Source organism: Lytechinus variegatus, chromosome 10, assembly GCF_018143015.1.
Source record: "Lytechinus variegatus isolate NC3 chromosome 10, Lvar_3.0, whole genome shotgun sequence".
Classification (NCBI taxonomy): Eukaryota; Metazoa; Echinodermata; class Echinoidea; order Temnopleuroida; family Toxopneustidae; genus Lytechinus; species Lytechinus variegatus.
In genome coordinates, this window is record NC_054749.1 from 21,865,518 (window position 1) to 21,885,611 (window position 20,094).

The window sequence follows — 20,094 nt, forward strand, 5'->3', positions numbered from 1 at the left end:
CTCCTATTTTTTGAAAGCCCACCATCACAAGTGAAGGAAAGCCTTGCGCACAGCCTTGTGGATCAATTCAAAATTTTGAAGGACATCAACGGAATCACAGGATATGTAAGTATCTTGTATTCTTGTTTGGGGGTACTGTGGAAGCAAGGATAGCAAACATAAGAAAAGCAGCCCAAAACAATAGCCCTTTGATGTAAAACAGTGCACTAGTTGAACTTTAATTTGGTCTCAAAAGATGCTCGAGACTTGAAAGTATAATCTCTGTGAGCGGCACGGTCAAAAAATTTCGGGCAGCGGAATTATCACTGAAAAGGCCGTGGAGGCCCCCCACCCCTCTGCACCATGGCCTTTTAGGGTGAAGAGGAGAATAATGGCAGAATTGTTGACTACTGTGGACCGGAGAGCAACCCTTCCAGAATCCTTGAATTATTTATAATCTCTAAAAACCAAATGGTGTGCAAGGCACATTTTGTTTATCTTGACATCCTATCACATTATAACTTAGCATTGCAGTAAAAAATTGAAGGGTGGCTGTCCTAAAAACAATGTTGTGTCAATTTGTATGTTATTTTGGACAAGGAATTCATTTTTAACAACAATAAATGGATAAATACTGTCTTTTAACTTAAAGGACAAGTCCACTCCAACAAAAACTTGATTTGAATAAAAAGAGAAAAATTCAACAAGCATAACACTGAAAATTTCATCAAAATCGGATATAAAATAAGTTATGACATTTTGAATTTTCGCTTTATTTCGCAAAACGGTTATATGAACGAGCCAGTTACATCCAAATGAGAGAGTCGATGATGTCACTCACTCACTATTTCTTTTGTTTTTTATTGTTTGAAATATGAAATATTTTGATTTTCTTGTCATTTCCATGTGAAATGAAGTTTCATTCCTCCCTGAACACGTGGAATTCCTTTATTTTAACATTTTGTGCTTCAGGCAAGGAGGTCCTAGTCGTCATATTCGTAAAAATTGAAAAATTGTAGAATTCAAACAATAAGAAACAAAAGAAATAGTGAGTGAGTGACATCATCGACTCTCAATAAGCGAAACTTTGAAATGTCATAACTTTTTTATTTTACATCCGATTTTGATGAAATCTTCAGCATTGTGCTTGTCTGATTTTTCTCTCTCTCAGCTACTTTATCATCGATTGATGTAGACGGTGTTACATATACCATTGACTATTTTATTGGTAAAGATCTTAAATTCATGAACATGGTGTCAGGAATAGATAGTTGTTGCTGTTCATATAGCTGTGTATGGTGCAAATGTCCCTCTGAAGAGTTTTGTGATATTTCTTCTGATTGGTCTGCAAGTGGTATCAGACAAGCAGCAAGGTCGGTTGAGGAAATTAGTTCGTGCTCAAAAAAGAAAACAAAAAATGGAAAGTTCAACTGCAGGCCCCATGTCACAGTGGAAATTGACAAAAGTTGCCAAAAATTGACAAAATTGACCAAAGTTGCACAAAATTGTACAAAATTGCATAAACTTTTCACAAAGTTGCTCAAAATTGCGCAAAGTTGTACAAAGTTGCATAAACTTTTCACAAAGTTGCACAAAATTGCGCAAAATTGTACAAAGTTGCACAAACTTTTCTCAAAGTTGCACTAAATTGCGCAAAATTGTACAAAGTTGCACAAACTTTTCTCAAAGTTGCACTAAATTGCGCAAAATTGTACAAAGTTGCACAAACTTTTCTCAAAGTTGCACTAAATTGCGCAAAATTGTACAAATTTTTCACAAAGTTGCAAAAAATTGCGTAAAGTTGTACAAAGTTGCATAAACTTCTCACGAAGTTGCACAAAAATGTGCAAAGTTGTACAAAGTTGCATGACCTTCTCACAAAGTTGCAAAAAATTGCGCAAAGTTGTACAAAGTTACATTAACTTTTCACAAAGTTATGCAAAATTGCGCAAAGGTTCACAAAGTCACATAAAATTGTACTAAGTTCCATTAACTTCTCACAAAATTCCACTTTCTGCTCCCTTCCCCAAAATGAATTAAAACTTGAATTCTAGCTGCACCATTGAAAACACTTGTGCGAAGTTGCAATGCAAAGCTTTGCACGTGTGCATTAACGTAATCGTGCACAATTAAACATGCATCGCAACTGCTCGAGTACATGCGTGCGTGTTCACCGTCAACCGCGGACAGCTTTACGAAAACACACCTTCAAACCGAGGACACACACGAAACCGAGGACTGTCCTCGCTTGGAGCTACAGTTTGTTAGCTTAAGTTTAAGCTTCTAGCTACGCTGTTGAAATTTCGAGCTTTTCTGAGCAGAGGCCACGTTTGGATGGTCTTGAACTTATTCGTGGGTATTATTTTGCACTCAGAGCAGAGCTTTGAATGCATTATCAGAGACCTGAAATGAGCTGCATTGACTTTATTTCGGTAAGTTTTGTTTGACATTATTTAATCATCAAAGGCTGTAAATGGGCTACATCTACATCTCAGCCTTAGGGGCCCAGACCGGTATAGAGTCTTGGCTTTATAATTTTAGTTAGACCCTATGCAACCCAGGGAGCTCCGGCCCGCGAAGCGGGGCCGGAGCCCAGCCCATCGCTCATTCACACTCCGACCGTAACAGGGGTATTTATGGTTATCAATACGAGTCAAGTAAAAGGTGGAAACATAAATTAAGCACTTACATGTATTATATGGATGATGGTCTTACTAAGGACAGCATCCAGACATCGGGTCAAAGGCTCGAACCTAAAAAAACCCGATAAGTTCTGTCGCGGTACCACTCCATCTTTCAAAATTCTATAGGGCCTACAAAATGGCAGATTACCGATTGAGAGACAAGGGCGCGTGCGCAAAGAAAACAGATTCGATCGAAATTTGATGAACTTCGCCAAATTCGCGCATGCGCCCAACAGCGCAGGTACAAGTCTCAATCGAACAATTGAACGTGCACTGTTGGGCGCATGCGCGAATTTGGCGAAGTTCATCAAATTTCGATCGAATCTGTGAGCTGCTCGGTGAAGGGCCTGTTTATGTAAAGGACAATGCTGAAAATTACATCAAATAGGATGTAAAATGATAAAGTTATGACAGTTTAAAGTCTTGCTTAATTCCACAAAACACTTAGACCTATATGTCCACATTCTGGTCAGTTTAGAATTGAGGGGGTCCGATGACGTCACTATCTCTTTTGTAGTTTATTGTATGAAATATGGAATATCATATTTCTTTTCTCATAAAACTTTAAACAATTAGGTTTGATACCTCCCTGAACATTTGGAAAATCAATTTTTGCAACATCAATAAAAACCTTCCTTATTGTCAAAAGTGCTAAAATTGATATATTCTATATTTTATATAATAACAAACAAAAGAAATAGTGAGTGTGTGATATCATCGGCTGTCTCGACCATTTGCCTATCACCCATGTTGTGCACGACAGATTTGTGAAAATATATGAAATTTTCTAAACTTTCTCCTTTCACGTACGATTTTGATGAAATAATCAACATGTATGCTTGTTTGAGTTTTCTTTGTTCATACAATTCCACTTTTTGTTGGGGTGTACTTGCTTACAGAGAAAAACCTCTACAGAGAATATATCTAGGTGTTGTGGATCAATCCCACTTCCCCGGACTATGAACCACGAGGTTCAGGGTTCAAATCCCACCGCAGCACTAAGTAATGTCCATTGGCAAAACATGAATCTACGTTTGCAACTCTCCACCCAGGTGTAAATGGGTGTAGGAATGAATTCCTTCAATGCTGTGAGCGCTTATGACGCCTAGCTTAGCTGGGGTAATATTGTAGCGCCTTGAGCATCATAATGATGGATACCGGTATGTGCGCTATTCAAATATCAAATATTATTATTATTAGAACAATAAGAAAACTCAATCTATCTTTTACATAATTTTCAAAGAAAAATTAGCTGTGTTCAAACTTATAAGCAAATCAAAATTTGGAATTGATTCAGTTGATAATTATGCCATTCCGCCAGGGGCATTCCACTTGTTTTATACGAATAATTGGCTGAATATTCCAGAATATCAAATTGTCGTAATTATGTTGTGAATTGTATAATGTATATACTTCATTCAAACTGCTCATTTTGAACATTGGCTGAAAAGGGGCTAATTAGTTTTACATGCCTACACTACCTGAAATTGTCAGTGTTTCATCCTGACACATAATGTCTCTGGGGCATTAAGGGACACAAATATCCTGACTGGGTTTTACAGTTGTGCAACAGATTAGAGGAGCTGTTGAAGGCTAGCGGGACGTTTGGGAACCCTAGTCTAACAACTAATGAAAATTGAACATTCATCAATTAGTTTATTAATTGTGAATGTTCTTTTTCAGAAATGTTTCTGTTACAGATGATGGAACTGAGAGAAGGAGAAAACAGCTTTAGTTACTTCATCTCCAGATGTCATATTGAATAGCCTGCAGTTACTGTCCATTTACAACTTCATGGGTAAGCACAGAAAAGAAGCAAGAAGGGCATATTTGAAAAGAAGAAGATCAGCAATGAGAGAAACAAAATTAGCTGGGAATGATTTGGATGATACCCAAATGAGTCACATGAAAATTGATAGCCCAGCTAATGAAGATAACAGCCATTGCATCCAAACCAAAATGACTGAAAAACACACCCCTTTATTCTGTACGCCGCCAAAGTCAAAGTCATCATCAGCACTGCTACCATCATCAAATATGTCAAATTCATCAGCACTGCTGCCATCATCAAATACGTCGAATTCATCAGCACTGCTACCATCGTCGTCAAATACGTTGAAGTCATCAGCGCTGCTACCATCATCGTCAAATACATCTAAGTCATCAGCACTGCTAGCATCGTCGTCAAATACGTCAAAGTCATCAGCACTGCTACCATCATTGTCAAATACATCTAAGTCCTCAGCACTGCTAGCATCGTCGTCAAATATGTCAAAGTCATCAGCGCTGCTACCATCATCGTCAAATACATCTAAGTCATCAGCACTGCTAGCATCGTCGTCAAATACGTTGAAGTCATCAGCGCTGCTACCATCATCGTCAAATACATCTAAGTCATCAGCACTGCTAGCATCGTCGTCAAATACGTCAAAGTCATCAGCGCTGCTAGCATCGTCGTCAAATACGTCAAAGTCATCAGCGCTGCTACCATCATCGTCAAATACATCTAAGTCATCAGCACTGCTAGCATCATCGTCAAATACGTCAAAGTCATCAGCACTGCTACCATCATTGTCAAATACATCTACATGTAAGTCATCAGCACTGCTATCATCATCATCAATGTCATCATCTTCAACAGTTGCACTTTTAAGAAGAAGTATTCCAAGGAAAGTGCTAAATGACTGTCTTTTCACATAGTGGAATGAGTACAGACTGTTATATAAACAGTTTACTCTAATCAAAAGACGCCTAAATGTTATAGAGCATGGAGAGGGGGGTGGAAGTTTAAATTGATTGGTGTACTTGATGTGAAATAAACAACATTGATTGCTTAAGGCAAGTACATGTATAAGGGGCTAAATTTAATTGGTCTGGGATGTTGAATATGTCTATAAATGTAGTAGCCTATTTTACAGCAATACTGCAAAACTAGAGCAAACTGATGCAATACCGGCTATCTTGAGCACTGACCATAGATGAATTAGGCTTTAGCCTATTGCATTTGTAGGCCTACAGTATTCTATTGGGCTGGTGATTATCTACTGTAGTTGGTCTTACAGTAGACCAGGTTAGAATTTGAAAGATGTTCTAGATGTTCTTGATGCCTTGATATCAAAATCATGTGACAGCGAACATCCTGTTATCATTTTTTTTCTTTGAATTTGGGACACTGTAATAGTGTAGTTACATGTATATAAACGCTTATCTTAAAATGGGATTTTGAATGAGTGCGAAGATGTATGCAAGAAGATAAAAGGTACATGTATTATCATCCCTTTCAAAATACTTGATGTTCATCAGTTACATGTAATCTTCCAATATAGAAAGCGGTGTGTAATTCCATGATTCTTAATCCTTTAGTTTGGTCAGAAAATATGATTTTTAAAAAACAATTATTAGACTTATTAATTGCTAAAATGCTGTCCCCCATTATGTTCTGTTCTTTGCCTATAAGCTCAGATTTTGAAGTTAGAGAAGTGAAGTATGCAATTTCACTCGGGTCAAAAGGACGTTTTTTTTTTTAAGAATCCAAATTTGAAAAATTAATGATTCCTGATTGAGTATTAAATTGAGAGAGTACAGGCATGTATACATTCCAATCGCGGTAACATACTTACAGGAAATTGACCTTGACTGAAGGAATGTACTCAAATACAGCCAAAAGGGGCATGATTAAAAAATGACCCAGTTCTATTTAGCATGGTATAATACACTGTTTGGTTTCCTTTTTGTGTACTTGGGTAAATTGAGAGCTGGTCCTCTGCAAAAAAAGCCATTAAACGTCTTGTTATCATAAGTATCGTCTTCTATCTTAAGATTTGGGATGCTGTTTGAGTGGAGCTATAAACGCTGATCTTAAAATGGCATCTTGAATGAGTGCGAAGACTGGTGCAAGACATAGTTATCAAAGGTATAATCATCCTTTTCAAAACGCTTGATGATTATCAGATAGTAACCTTCCCTTATGAAAAGCTGTGTGAAATTTCATGCTTCATAATCCTTAATCCCGCAGAATTCTCTGTTCCTTGCCCTAAGCTCAGATTTTGAAAATAGCGTATACAATTTCACTCTGGTCAAAGGGACATTAGAAATTAAAAAAAATCAAAATCTGAGAAATTAACAATTCCTGATAGTCTGATAGAGTATTATATTGAGAGAGTACAGGTGTTAATTTCTAACATACATTCCTTTCGCGGTAACAGACTTACATGATATTGACCTTGGCTGAAGGAATATACATGTACTCGATACAGCCAAAAGGGGCATGATTAAAAATATGACCCAGTTCTATTTAGCATGGTATATACACACTGTTTGGTTTCATTTTCGTGTACAAGAATCCAAATCTGAAGATAATTATCAATTCCTGATAGAATATTTAATTGAGAGAGTACAGCTGTTAATTTCTATCATACATTCCTTTTGCGGTGACATACAGGAAATTGACCTGGGCTGAAGGAATGTACTCAATACATCCAAAAGGGACATGATTAAAAAATGACCCAGTTCTATTTAGCGTGGTATAATACACTGTTTGGTTTCCTTTTTGTGTACTTGGGTTAATTGAGAGCTGGTCCTCTGCAAAAAAAAGCCATTAAACGTCTTGTTATCATAAATATTGTCTTCTATCTTAAGATTTGGGATGCCGTTTGAGTGGAGCTATGAACGCTGATCTTAAAATGGCATCTTGAATGAGTGCGAAGACTGGTGCAAGACATAGTTATCAAAGGTATAATCATCCTTTTCAAAATGCTTGATGATTATCAGATATATGTAACCTTCCCTTATGAAAAGCTGTGTGAAATTTCATGCTTCATAATCCTTAATCCCGCACAATTCTCTGTTCCTTGCCCTAAGCTCAGATTTTGAAAATAGCGTATACAATTTCACTCTGGTCAAAGGGACATTAGAAATTAAAAAAAATCAAAATCTGAGAAATTAACAATTCCTGATAGTCTGATAGAGTATTATATTGAGAGAGTACAGGTGTTAATTTCTAACATACATTCCTTTCGCGGTAACAGACTTACATGATATTGACCTTGGCTGAAGGAATATACATGTACTCGATACAGCCAAAATGGGCATGATTAAAAATATGACCCAGTTCTATTTAGCATGGTATATACACACTGTTTGGTTTCATTTTCGTGTACAAGAATCCAAATCTGACAAGAATCCAAATCTGAAGATAATTATCAATTCCTGATAGAATATTTAATTGAGAGAGTACAGCTGTTAATTTCTATCATACATTCCTTTCGCGGTGACATACAGGAAATTGACCTGGGCTGAAGGAATGTACTCAATACATCCAAAAGGGACATGATTAAAAAATGACCCAGTTCTATTTAGCATGGTATAATACACTGTTTGGTTTCCTTTTTGTGTACTTGGGTAAATTGAGAGCTGGTCCTCTGCAAAAAAAGCCATTAAATGTCTTGTTATCATAAATATCGTCTTCTATCTTAAGATTTGGGATGCTGTTTGAGTGGAGCTATGAACGCTGATCTTAAAATGGCATCTTGAATGAGTGCGAAGACTGGTGCAAGACATAGTTATCAAAGGTATAATCATCCTTTTCAAAACGCTTGATGATTATCAGATATATGTAACCCCCCGGGATGAAGGCGCTGAAGGAATGTACTCAATACATCCAAAAGGGGCATGATTAAAAAATGACCCAGTTCTATTTAGTGTGGTATATACATTTTTTTATTTCCTTTTCGTGTACATGCGTAAATTTAGAGCTGGTTCTCGGCAAAAAAGCCATAAAATGTCTTTACGCCACCCATGTCTTTACGTTCTAGTGGCTTTTAAGAGCGCAGGCAAACAAAACGGATTTCATGGGATACGATAAGAGAACAAACCTTTATCATATACATTGAATACTCTCATTCGTGACAATTGATTAGTTGCTTAGCTTTGCTGCATTTTTTTTTCCTTTTTAAGTTGAGGTTTCAGGAATGTCTTTAAAAGTTTATTTTTTTTCCCCAATTTGCGTGGGAAAAGAGCAATTCGGATATTTCTATCACGTTGCCAACTTTAGGATTTTAGTGATTTTTTTCCTTTTCCGTGAACGAAGGGTACTGATGCAACAATAAAAATGGGCATTTGTGTGGTATTTACTCTTTCTTCTAATGTAAGGCTGTCAGTGGGCCAAATCACAAGATGTGGTCACTTTGTACCAAATGAGTTAACTGCTACCATGCCCGCACTAGCTTATTTCGTTTGGCAAGAATCAATGTTCTATTTGCTCATGTGTATTTGGAGGCCCAGTCTTATACTCTTATAGATTTCTCCTATGGACATTATGGTTTTATTCATTTTCAAAATTTCTGAAGCACAAGAAGCACAGTGGTGGGGACGGGTCAGGGGGAGGAGACCCCAGAATAAGTTAGGTGTGTTCATATCTACCACTGATAACAGTAATTATATTGTAAGCATCCCGAGTATTATACAGGGGCGGATCCAGCGTTGTCCAATAGGGTTGGCCGGATTTTTATCATTATTTTTATAACATTGGAAAATAAAACCAACAACAACAACAAACATAATTGAAATTATGTCTCGTTCCAAGTCTTGCAGCTGGTTCCAGTGTGCAAAAACACCTAGAAATTGATGACATTTGAAATGTCAAGTTTTATTCCCAATAACTGCTAATTGAATTATTGGGGGAGAGACATGTGTCATGTAGGCCTATTTATGGTATAAATGTTTTTGTTGTTATTTTTCTGGAATGGGGAGAAGCAAGGTAAATGTCACAATGGCAAACTTTTATTTTAATGTACTCTGTTTTAATATCGCATCTATTTTTCTACCACATTGCAGATACGCAGCCCAGATACAGCATGCAGGTCAGTATATACAGAGTTGCCTGCAGTAGTAACTGGCAACCTGCAGGATCAGAATGACATTTACAATTTTACTGATGAAGACGGAGTGGAAGATATGGAAGGTGGAGAGAGAGAGGTACAAACAGGGCAGAATGAAAAAGGCACGCCAGGAGAACATAATGAAGGCGAAGGAGGTGAAGAACATAATGAAAGCAAACCAAGTGAAGAACATAATGAAGGCGAACCAAGTGAAGAACATAATAAAGGCGAAGCAAGTGAAGAACATAATGAAGGCGAAGCAAGTGAAGAACATAATGAAGGCGAAGCAAGTGAAGAACATAATGAAGGTGAAGCAAGTGAAGAACATAATGAAGGTGAAGCAAGTGAAGAACATAATGAAGGTGAAGCAGAAGATAACAATGAATGAAAGTCACAATTGAAATTGGACATTTAACAGAGAGCTGTGTAACTCATAAAATTGAACTTTATATTTTATAAATGTAACTATTAAACACTCATCCCTCGATCATTGAAAAGAAAACAGCAAACAAGAGAATGGTATTAATCATAGACATAAAATCAAACAAATGTAGTTATTAAACACCCAAAATCAGTGTCTACCCTCACCATGTGATCTACTCAGACACAAAAAGTGTCTACCCTCACCATGTTATCATTATTCATGCTTTAGTGCAGCAAGCATAGTGATGTCATGTTCACATAATTTGAATGGACTGACGTCACTGTGCAAGCATTAGCGCATGAAATCTATCCCTCCCTTCCTTCCTTTGAACTTGAAGTGCTACTCTTACTGATTTCAGGAAAGAAGAATTGGCATCAGCATATTCAACATCAGTGTGAATTTTGATGATGTTGAGAATGGACACATTTAGTGTATTTCACAGTAAACACCATTCTGTTAATTAGCAAGAAAGCCAAGAGATGGGTCTTTAAAAACTCCATTTATAACTTATCAGATTTAATGATTGAGTGGCAGCACAATGAAGTGACTCACAATGTGGATGAGTATGACCAAGGATCTTAGATTTGCCAACAGGCTATTCATAAAAGTGGGACAACTGTTACAGAGGAAAGGGTCTCGCCATTTTATCTACAACTTCCATGAATAGTTTACAAATGCTAACATGCACGTGATGAAGCAAACTTGCTTAAGAGTTTGTGGGACCATTGTTTGGAGAAGCACCCAATGTTTCTTTCTAAGCACACAGGCAAGCAAAACAATCTTTAACCTTCAATACATACAAGTGTCACCTTATCTGCTTTGGGTGCTCAATTTGAATACATTGATTGAACCTGCTAAGGATTTGATCACGTACAAACGGAAGCAAACCACCCAATCTGGAATAAAAGACAGTTATATTTGCGTGAATCTAGGCGATATCCTTAAACACACGCATATAATTATGCACAAGTGCATTGTGTGAACGCTTGTAATTTGTAGCTGTGTGCAATAAAGCACACACTGACATCACTGCCAAGCCTTGTTGCGACAGATTATAGTGCTAATTAAAGGATTGCAATATACAGGTGTTTCATCGCACAACGATTTAGTATTTATTTTATTTAGGAAATTTATTGCTGTATTTTTCTGGAATGAGTAAATGAAACTTAACTTACTGAAATGTATTCCTGCACATACCCACTTCAAATGTTTATAAATCTTTGGCTGTATGGAATTTCTAGTCCACCATTCAACGTGTCAATGCAAAGTTGGTGATGATAGACTGATGTGTCATGAACTCATCTCTAGTGTCAACTGTCCCTTCAAGCATAAGTGTCGTGTGCCATGGTAACATGCACAGGGAAAAATTGTTCTATCATTTGACTTAGGGCAGAGAAAAAGGGCACTATCATTTCAGCTTAGTAACTTTTTCCCTGTGACAAGTTTGTGAGATTGATAGTAAATATGACCAGTGAACAATAATCTTATGTATTAGGTGTATATATATATATATACAGTGCGTCCCAAAAAGAACTATACACTAAGTAAATAGCTACCAAATAGGAATATATATGATTATTGGGGAAAAAATTTATAAATATATAAAGCTCATATCCTCAACTATCAATATGATACAAAAAATTCCAAAAATAACGCATGCTTCAGTGAGTAATGCCCACTTTTGTATAGGACACAAAAATTACCCTGCGCAGGAATTCACTATTCATTTTGCACCTGGTTATGGAACGCCATGATAAGTCAAAATTAATGATGGAATCAATCGGCCAACAAAGACAAAAATAAATTGAAGTACAGGCAAAAATCAATGATATGAAAACAAAACAGTAAAATATTACATTTTTGCATAATATTGATTGTTTTTTTAACTCTTGGTTTATTTTTGACTCTGTTTGCTGATTTATTCCATCATTAATTTTGACTCCTTCATGGCGTTTCATAACCACGTGCAAAATGAATAGTGAATTCCTGCGCAGGGTAATTTTTGTGTCCTTTACAAAAGTGGGCATTACTCACTGAAGCATGTGTTTTTTTCAGAATTTTTGGTGTCATAATGATAGTTAAGGATATGAGCTTTATATAAATATAAACATTTTACCCAAGAATCTTATTACCTTTATTTGGTAGCCATTTCAAAAGTGTATAGTTCTTTTTGGGATGCACTGTATATATATATATAATAAAAAGTTATGTCCAAAAGCACCTAAAAGTGGCATTTGTACTCTACATATGAATCAATATTCGACCTTTAGGGTCATTCACAACTAGTTCAATGCCAGTTTTGAATTCTGTGGGACATACAAGCTTTGGAATGTTTTTTTGTTTGTTTTGTTTTGTTTTCCCTACCCTGAAGTACATGAGTGGGGATTTAATGATCTAAACTAGATTTTGTGCGTTAATCCCTACTGGAAAATTTAGGATATAATGCAAAAGTGTTTCAATATTTGTCACATGCCTGTACCTGTTTACAGTAATAACTCATTTGTACTATTTATTTAGGTTATAAAGGCATTAATAGGTGATGTGATCAAATGAATTCAGTAATTTGTCAGATGTGTTGATTTTGAGATATAGCCAGTTACAGTGTTCAAATCCCTTTGTATTTTGTTATTTTCAGCTGCACTAAATTGGCCATACCATTACAACAGTAACTCAAATAATTTTAGTTGGGTTTACAGCAAAATCCAGCTCTAAATATGCTCATTATAACTTAAGACAATGGAAAAAAATTAAATTTGAGGTAAACTTAAGGCTACAGGACCTTTTGACATAGGAGATTTGGTCGTTCGTCGTAACTTGCGAGTCCTAATCGGCTATAGTGAAATTTGTAAAGATTTTAAATCAGGTGTGATGCTGAATCCAAATATCCAGTTACAATTTTGTGGGTCTTGTGGTTCTTCAATTATGATGTAAAAAGAGTTGAAATGGACCATCTTCATAAAATGACACATAACTGAAAAACCACAATACATTAAGAAATTATTTAAAGTGTACAAAATGTACGACTTGTATTCCATGACCAAGAAAAGCATTCAGGGTTTATTTGTCATTAATCTCCTATTCTAAACCATGAAAATTATCTTTTTGTAGCTGCGCTACAAAGAAAGCATCCTGTACCCTTAAGGGAATCTCTTAACCATGATTAAGTTAAAGGAAGCACATAGTTTAAGGGACTCATGGCGAGTGTTTTATTACACAAGTGTTAATGGTGAAAATGGCCACAGGACAAAAGTTCCTTCTAAGTCAGCAATATTTAATTCTCCATTTTCAGTGCCACAAAAATCTTCTTAATGTGTGTAATTATGGAAGTTATATCTCACTATGATAAATGCTTTTTCCTGACCCCCCCCCCCACTATACTTCATGATCAATTTTGCCAAAACTGGTTTATGTCATTAAGAGACAATGCCGACGAACTGTTCAATACAGTTAGAGGAAGGGTAGTAAACAAAATCCAGCAGTCATATCACATGTATCACATTTTTAAGTATAATAAATTGTTTCTTCCATTACAAAATATTTTTGCAAGCAGGTCTTTTTATTTTGTTCACTAGTACCACATAAAATACTCCTGGCATTGCATGTCATCGTTAGATTTGCGATAGTATATTTAATTAGTTAATGCTAGAGTTCCATGTAATTATCTCCCAAAGAATTTAAAAGGTGGGTGATCCGTTCCACAGCATCATCCCCCACTTTACCGTATTGCATATATGGAGATTTTGGAACCACATGAATGTTAATATTTTCTCCATGATCCCTTTAGATATGAACAAAATATTATAGAGGGCTAGAGGATTAAAAAATTAATAAAAAAATTTAAAGAAATCTTTTATATACATGCACATCTGACATTGCACCATTCTTGGTGTCCTCATACTCTGTGACTGAAGTACATGTATGAATACAGAGTTTCAAAGATGATGTTCAACTATGTGATTGTTTGGCAGAAGTGCATGACCACAGGAAAGATGCAATAGTATTATTATAAAGTCCTGATATTTGTAATCATATGCCAAGATAAGATTTTGAGACGAATGAAAGAGAGCAGGCACCAAAAGTCAATATATATATTTTGAAAACCTGCTCAAAGTGGCATTGTATTGTGTGCAGGTGCTAAAAATTGCTAAAAAATGTTTGATATTGCACAGAGTTTCAAAAACTTTCTCATAGATGCACCAAGTTTCTCTAAATTACATTAAGTTGTGCAAAGTTCCCTTAAGTTGTGCAAACTTTTCCAAAGTTTCCTGAAAATGTGCTAAGTTGCACAAAATTGCTGGAAATGGCGCAAAGTTGTACAAAATTGCCTGAAATGGTGCAAAGTTGCGCAAAATTGCCCGAAATGGCGCAAAATTGCACACAATTGACGGAAAATGGCGCGAAGTTGCGTAAAATTGCTGGACATGGCGCAAAGTTGCGCAAAATTGCCGGAAGTTGCGGAAAATTGTCAGAAATGGGCACAAAATTGCCGGAAGTTGCGGAAAATTGCCAGAAATGGGCGCAAAATTGCCGGAAATGGCGCAAGGTTGCGCAAAATTGCCGGAAATGGCGCAAGGTTGCGCAAAATTGCCGGAAGTTGCGGAAAATTGCCAGAAAGGGGCGCAAAATTGCCGGAAATGGCGCAAAGTTGCCCAAGCAAATGCAAAGTTGCCTAAACTTGCATGTCAACTTTGCATAATGTTGCGCAATCTTTGTCAATTTTGTCAATTTAAGGCAACTTCTGTCAATTTCCATTGTGACATGGGGCCTAACTGCGCGCATGAACCACTCTTTCCTCATATCCCATTAGATAGAAGAATACCTGATACTCTTCATTTATTTCTCCGTATTTCAGATCAGCTTGTAAAGCAGCTTATAACAGAGCTTCGGTTGCGAGACAACTTGGACAACCACATTAAAAGTGGCGTGCTAAATAGAGAAAGGTGCATCAATGTAATAAGCTTTGAAACCTTTATAACTGAAAATACCAGGTTTCAAATTTCATGTAGATAAAGACACCAAGCTTTTTCAATACAGAAATTTTACTGGGCCTGAGAAGTTGAAGATTATGATATCTATAAACTTGGAAACATTGTTGCCTGAGACTGAGAGCAAAAAAGTAGATAAGATTATTAAATGTCTATGGTCATCATTTTTGACTTTGTATAAACAGCTGCACAATCCATTTGAACCTGACAAAATTGCAAAATTTCAAATTCAAGTGAAGAATTTGGTACAGTTTGCAGGCAGAGGACTGTTTGCTCTAAAGAAGTTTAAAGGAGAAAGGAGAAAGGAGAATTTCTTCTGGAATATAAAGGAGAGCTTTTGACTGAGAATCAGGCTGAACAAAGGGAATACAACAACCAGCACTGCTATCAATATTTCTTCAGTTCAAAAGGAAAAACAGTCTGGTAAATATTTCTATGATATTTTTTTTTTTTGGGGGGGGGAGATAGAAACTTAGATGTACATGTACATGTCATAAAAAGAATATTGATGCAGGATTTTGGTTTTATACATGTATATAGTACCAGAAGAGAAAATTTCCTTTGGCATAATATGATAGTAAAGCATAATATAGATCAAATAATGCTGTAAGTTTTAGCAATATATTAACCTTGTCTTAAGATACCAACAAACCATAGGGGTGAAAGAAAGCCATCTCTATATTCCCATCAAATCGACCTGCCACAGAGAATGTACCAGACTTGCCAATCACTGAGAATGAAGTGGGCGGTGAAACATCTATGAGTGTTGAGACAGAACCAGAAGTGTGTCCGTCAGGTCAAGCATCGCGTTCTACGCAGAGCTTCCAAGTCTCCCGGATCCTGCGGGAGAATCCTGGATTTCGATCCAATCTCCCATTCTCCCGACCCTATGCCAAATCTCCCGGATTATCGTGATTTTTAGCTGTTAAATATTAAAATTCCTACCAAACGACTGTTTTACGAGTCTAGCATGTTCAACTCACTTTACACCCACGTGGAACCTCTTTATCAAAATTTTCATTTTACCCAGTAACTTTTACCAGTTTTTGTATAATCGTACATTGATTTCCAATGTAAATGAAGATAATTGGTGAATTAGTCTAACAAGCAATTTTTTTCTGGTTCTGCAATGTGTGTGATGAAAACACTTCAGCGGCACTCCATGCACATGCCCCCCGATGAGCTATAGCTATGTGAGGAGGGAAGTCCACGAGCACTGCGATGTATTTTTCAGAAGCTAACTTAGACCTAATGTTCCGTTTAGTCTTAGATCTGACGTAGGGGTCTATGTTAGATCTAAAGTTGGACTCTATTGGAGATTTAAGACTCAGGCTAGGCTTACTGTAGATCCATTCAATCAGACCCTAATTTGGTTCCTACTACCACTACCGTACCGGTATGGACTGCTTTGATATTCAAATTTGAGACCTAAGTCAGGTCCCACTCCTAACATAACAAGTTTAGCCTGACGTTAGCATGGGCTAGGGCTTTTAGGAATAGACCATAACTTGTTTAAGATCTAGGCCTAGATCTAGACTAGATTTAATGTTTAATTCGGTTCATAAAATGTATATGGACTGCTTTTATATCGAGACATGGTTGTTTCTTTCGGCTCGCGGGTACCGCATCGGCCAGACCATGCCCTCGGGCATAGTCGCGTTGCAGTCACCTCAAGTGAGCCTCTAGAAACAACCATGCCTCTCAAAGCAGATCATATCTCTATATTATGACTCTCCACTCTTACCAGGATAAAGAAAAAGAAGTGGAGTTGAGTATGCATTGCAAAGACCTTCAAAGTCAAGTATCTGAACTTTGTTTAATGTAGGCCAATATTATTTAAAGAGGTTTCAATGTGGCCATGCCACAGTACAAAACCATGGACTTGCATAAATAATTGGACTTTTCTTAGTGGATGTGATAAAATAATCATAATAATGTACGCATACCTGCATAGTCCATGGTTTTGAACTATGGTACAATTGTAATCTCTTTTGAGATGGGGCATCAAGTCTTGTAATAACTTTATTCTGAAAAAAGAAACTGACATTTAATAGCAGGCAACAATTTAGCGATTGCCACTTGAAACAGCATCGGGTAATTAGGCCACCCATATATTTTGATGATTATTTGTTAAAGAGCAGCAGCCACAGAGATTAATTCAACTGAAATATGGACATAGACCCCATTGCGAGATGGAATGGACCCAGGGAGCCATTTCATAAAGCTGTTGGTAAGAGGAACTTTAAGAACGACGGGTGATCCTTTCTCGTGGTAAATGATATTCACCATTAAAAATGTTAATTGGTGATATTTTAACGCATAAGAAAGGTTCACCAGTCATTCTTAGAGTCGCTCTTAACTTTGTATGAACAGCTTTATGAAACACCCGCTTGGATTTGACAAAAAAGGCAATGCTACCAGGTACCAACTTTGACCTTACAGCCAAAAATAATCTAATATACATCGCTATAAACTTACTTTATATTTCGCCCTTCTTATTTCTTATTGAAACTTGCAAAAAATACTTTTTCTACAGTAATAAACACAAATAATTTCAAGCAACAGAAAAAGTCAGAAATCATAATTTACACATTATGTTGTAAAGTCTGCATATTAGTTTTTCTTGAATTCCTGCTTCACAACTGACAAAAATAATGAATTTCAAACCTTTTTAGTTTTACTCTTTACCATCAAACATATATGTTGGAAACATACAATATCTAATAGCCACAACATAAAAAAAAAAACACACATTAACCTAAATGCAGATTCATCAACAATACTTCACTGGCAACAACAACAAAAGGTTAAACCAAACCTTGCTCCTGGTCCTTTTTCTGGAAGTGATGCATGGAGTGATGCTCTGCTGCCATTAACCACTGCTCCAGAATCTCTTGAATACTTGGAACAGAAACCAAGGTCCTATTCCTGGAGAAGATTCAGTGAGTGACCACGGTTTCTCTTCCCCATTGTCAATGTTCTCTGCATGCCGTGAAGACTCGATCTTTAGGCCATAAACAATGCTCTCAGTATCACTTGACTACTTGCTAAGCTTCTCTTGTGGACCTCTTCCTAGAAATGATGTAAATAGTTTGTCAACTGTGAATGTCAAGAAAGGGGGGGATACCTATTACATAAAATAGTACATACTTATTAATTTATCATTTTTCACTAACTGAAAACCACCCATGGAATCAGAATCTATTAATGTTGGGAAGTGTGGACTCTTGGCTTTCTATGGTATAATGCCCCCTCCCCCATAAAAAAAATCAGTCCTCAGTCCTCTGTAACCAGACAAACAACAAATTAGTTGTTTATTTTCAGGGGCTACTTTTCACAACCTACATGTATTGCCTAAATCTGCAATATTGGGTATGCTTTAAACTTTTTACATTGCAATGAATGGGGTTTTCCTGGGCTCCCTTTTTTTAAGGTTCCAGGGGCCCGTTGCAGAAAGAGTTGCAATCAATTGCAACTCTAGAAATCATGCGCAATTTGATTTTTAACCAATCAACAGTGCGCATTTGTGAATTGCGATCGATTTTTTGTTTACTTCCGTTTATATGCAACTCTTTCTGCAACGGGCCACTGGTAGGTGTTTCATAAAGCTGTTCGTAAGTTAAGAGCGACTTTAAGAACAACTGGTGAACTTTTCTTACATGCTAAATAATCACCAATGAACATGTAATGGTGAATACCATTCACCACAAGAAAGGATCACCAGCCGTTCTTGAAATTGCTCTTATGAACAGCTTTATGAAACACCCCCCCGGGCTCTTTTGAGCATTTTAGGGACAAAATTACCCAAGCCCTGTGTATTTTTCCCCTGCCCCTGTTAAAAGATGAGAAATATCACCTTTAATAACATGACAGGAGTGATAGATGCTCTGCCCTACTGCCATAACAAACAATCTCAGCATGCCTCGATCGAATACTGCTGCTTAACCACTTGCCATGATCTGCCTGGTCAAATGTCAATGTCCTCTGCATCCCTTGAAGACTTGAATCATTCTTCTGGAAATTGTGATTCAAGGAATGCTGCTAGATTCTCTTTCTTGCTACCATAACCAATACCTGAATACTTGCTTCTCTTGTTGGTCTCTTCCTGGAAATGATGTGATATGTCCATCAACCCTGAATGGCAAGAAAAAAGGGGGAACCCATTACATACATGTAAGAATAAAAAATGTAGCCTTACTTTAATACAAACCTTTCATTATTCACTACTGCAAACCACCTACGTAACCAGAACTTCTTTATAGACACACATGTGAACACATACCGTTGAGGGCAGAAGTTTACACCAAAGAAATTCAAAGAAAAGTTGACACTTGCCAAACATCATAAAATTTACTGTATCTTATAAAATATTTTTCCTATGACGAAATTGATGTCGAACAAACGAGTATGTCATGCCCCTCATCACATTGCTTTGTCATCAGGAGCTGAAAAATATTTAGGAGTCATGTTTTCCCCCAATCTTCATACTTAGAAAAAATTAAAAATAAAAACTGGACAAAAACATTTTATATTTGTACTAGTTACTTCTCAACACAAACATTTCAGATTACACTTTTTGTTCAGTGGTGAAATACCGTGATAGAAAATGTAATATAAATCATCATTTGACATTTATTTCTATGAAACGATGTTTGAAAATATAATAAACAACAGAATTCTGGAAAGAACTTAATATGCTCTTTCATTTGATACCAGATAGAGTAAATTTTTTGGCAAGCGAACAAATTTCACTGAATTCCATGGGTGTATGTAAAGTTTTGGCCTCAACTGTAAGAGTGGATTCTTCAGCTTTCTAATAGTATAATGCAAAAAAATCAATCCTGTATCAGAAAGTTTTGAAATATTACCTTTGCTACTTGTGGTAATTTTCCCAGTCGATTTCTCCTACATGTAAATCCCTTGAAGACTATCATTTTGGAGATGACGATTTCAAGGATGGAGTCTCTGCGATTTTCATCAACCTCCTGAAGATGTTTGATTTTGAGGAGTCATAGAAGATGTTCTACCCTGCTGCTATGTTTTTCCTTGAAAAAAGGACATGGAGTACACACCTCTGTAAGCCAAAATAAGTTCATGGTGTTTGCTGCAGTTTCTGCTTTGTTTATCTGTACTTATGTCCTGAG

At 36.7% G+C, this 20,094-nt stretch overlaps 2 long non-coding RNA genes across 3 annotated transcripts; one reads left to right on the forward strand and one right to left on the reverse strand.

Moving 5' to 3' along the window:
- The first annotated feature begins 5,176 nt into the window (after positions 1 to 5,176).
- Positions 5,177 to 9,639, forward strand: LOC121423001. Its single transcript, XR_005971218.1, has 2 exons — positions 5,177 to 5,253; positions 9,498 to 9,639. It is a non-coding gene; the product is annotated as an uncharacterized LOC121423001 (long non-coding RNA).
- A 6,554-nt stretch (positions 9,640 to 16,193) lies between these two features.
- On the reverse strand, positions 16,194 to 19,861 carry LOC121423286. 2 transcript variants are annotated; one of them, XR_005971257.1, is made up of 3 exons: positions 19,819 to 19,861; positions 18,807 to 19,084; positions 16,194 to 18,022 (listed from the first exon to the last, which is right to left on the reverse strand). It is a non-coding gene; the product is annotated as an uncharacterized LOC121423286 (long non-coding RNA). The 2 variants fall into 2 exon arrangements; XR_005971258.1 differs by having other exon boundaries at positions 16,194 to 18,049.
- Between the last annotated feature and the right edge of the window lie 233 nt (positions 19,862 to 20,094).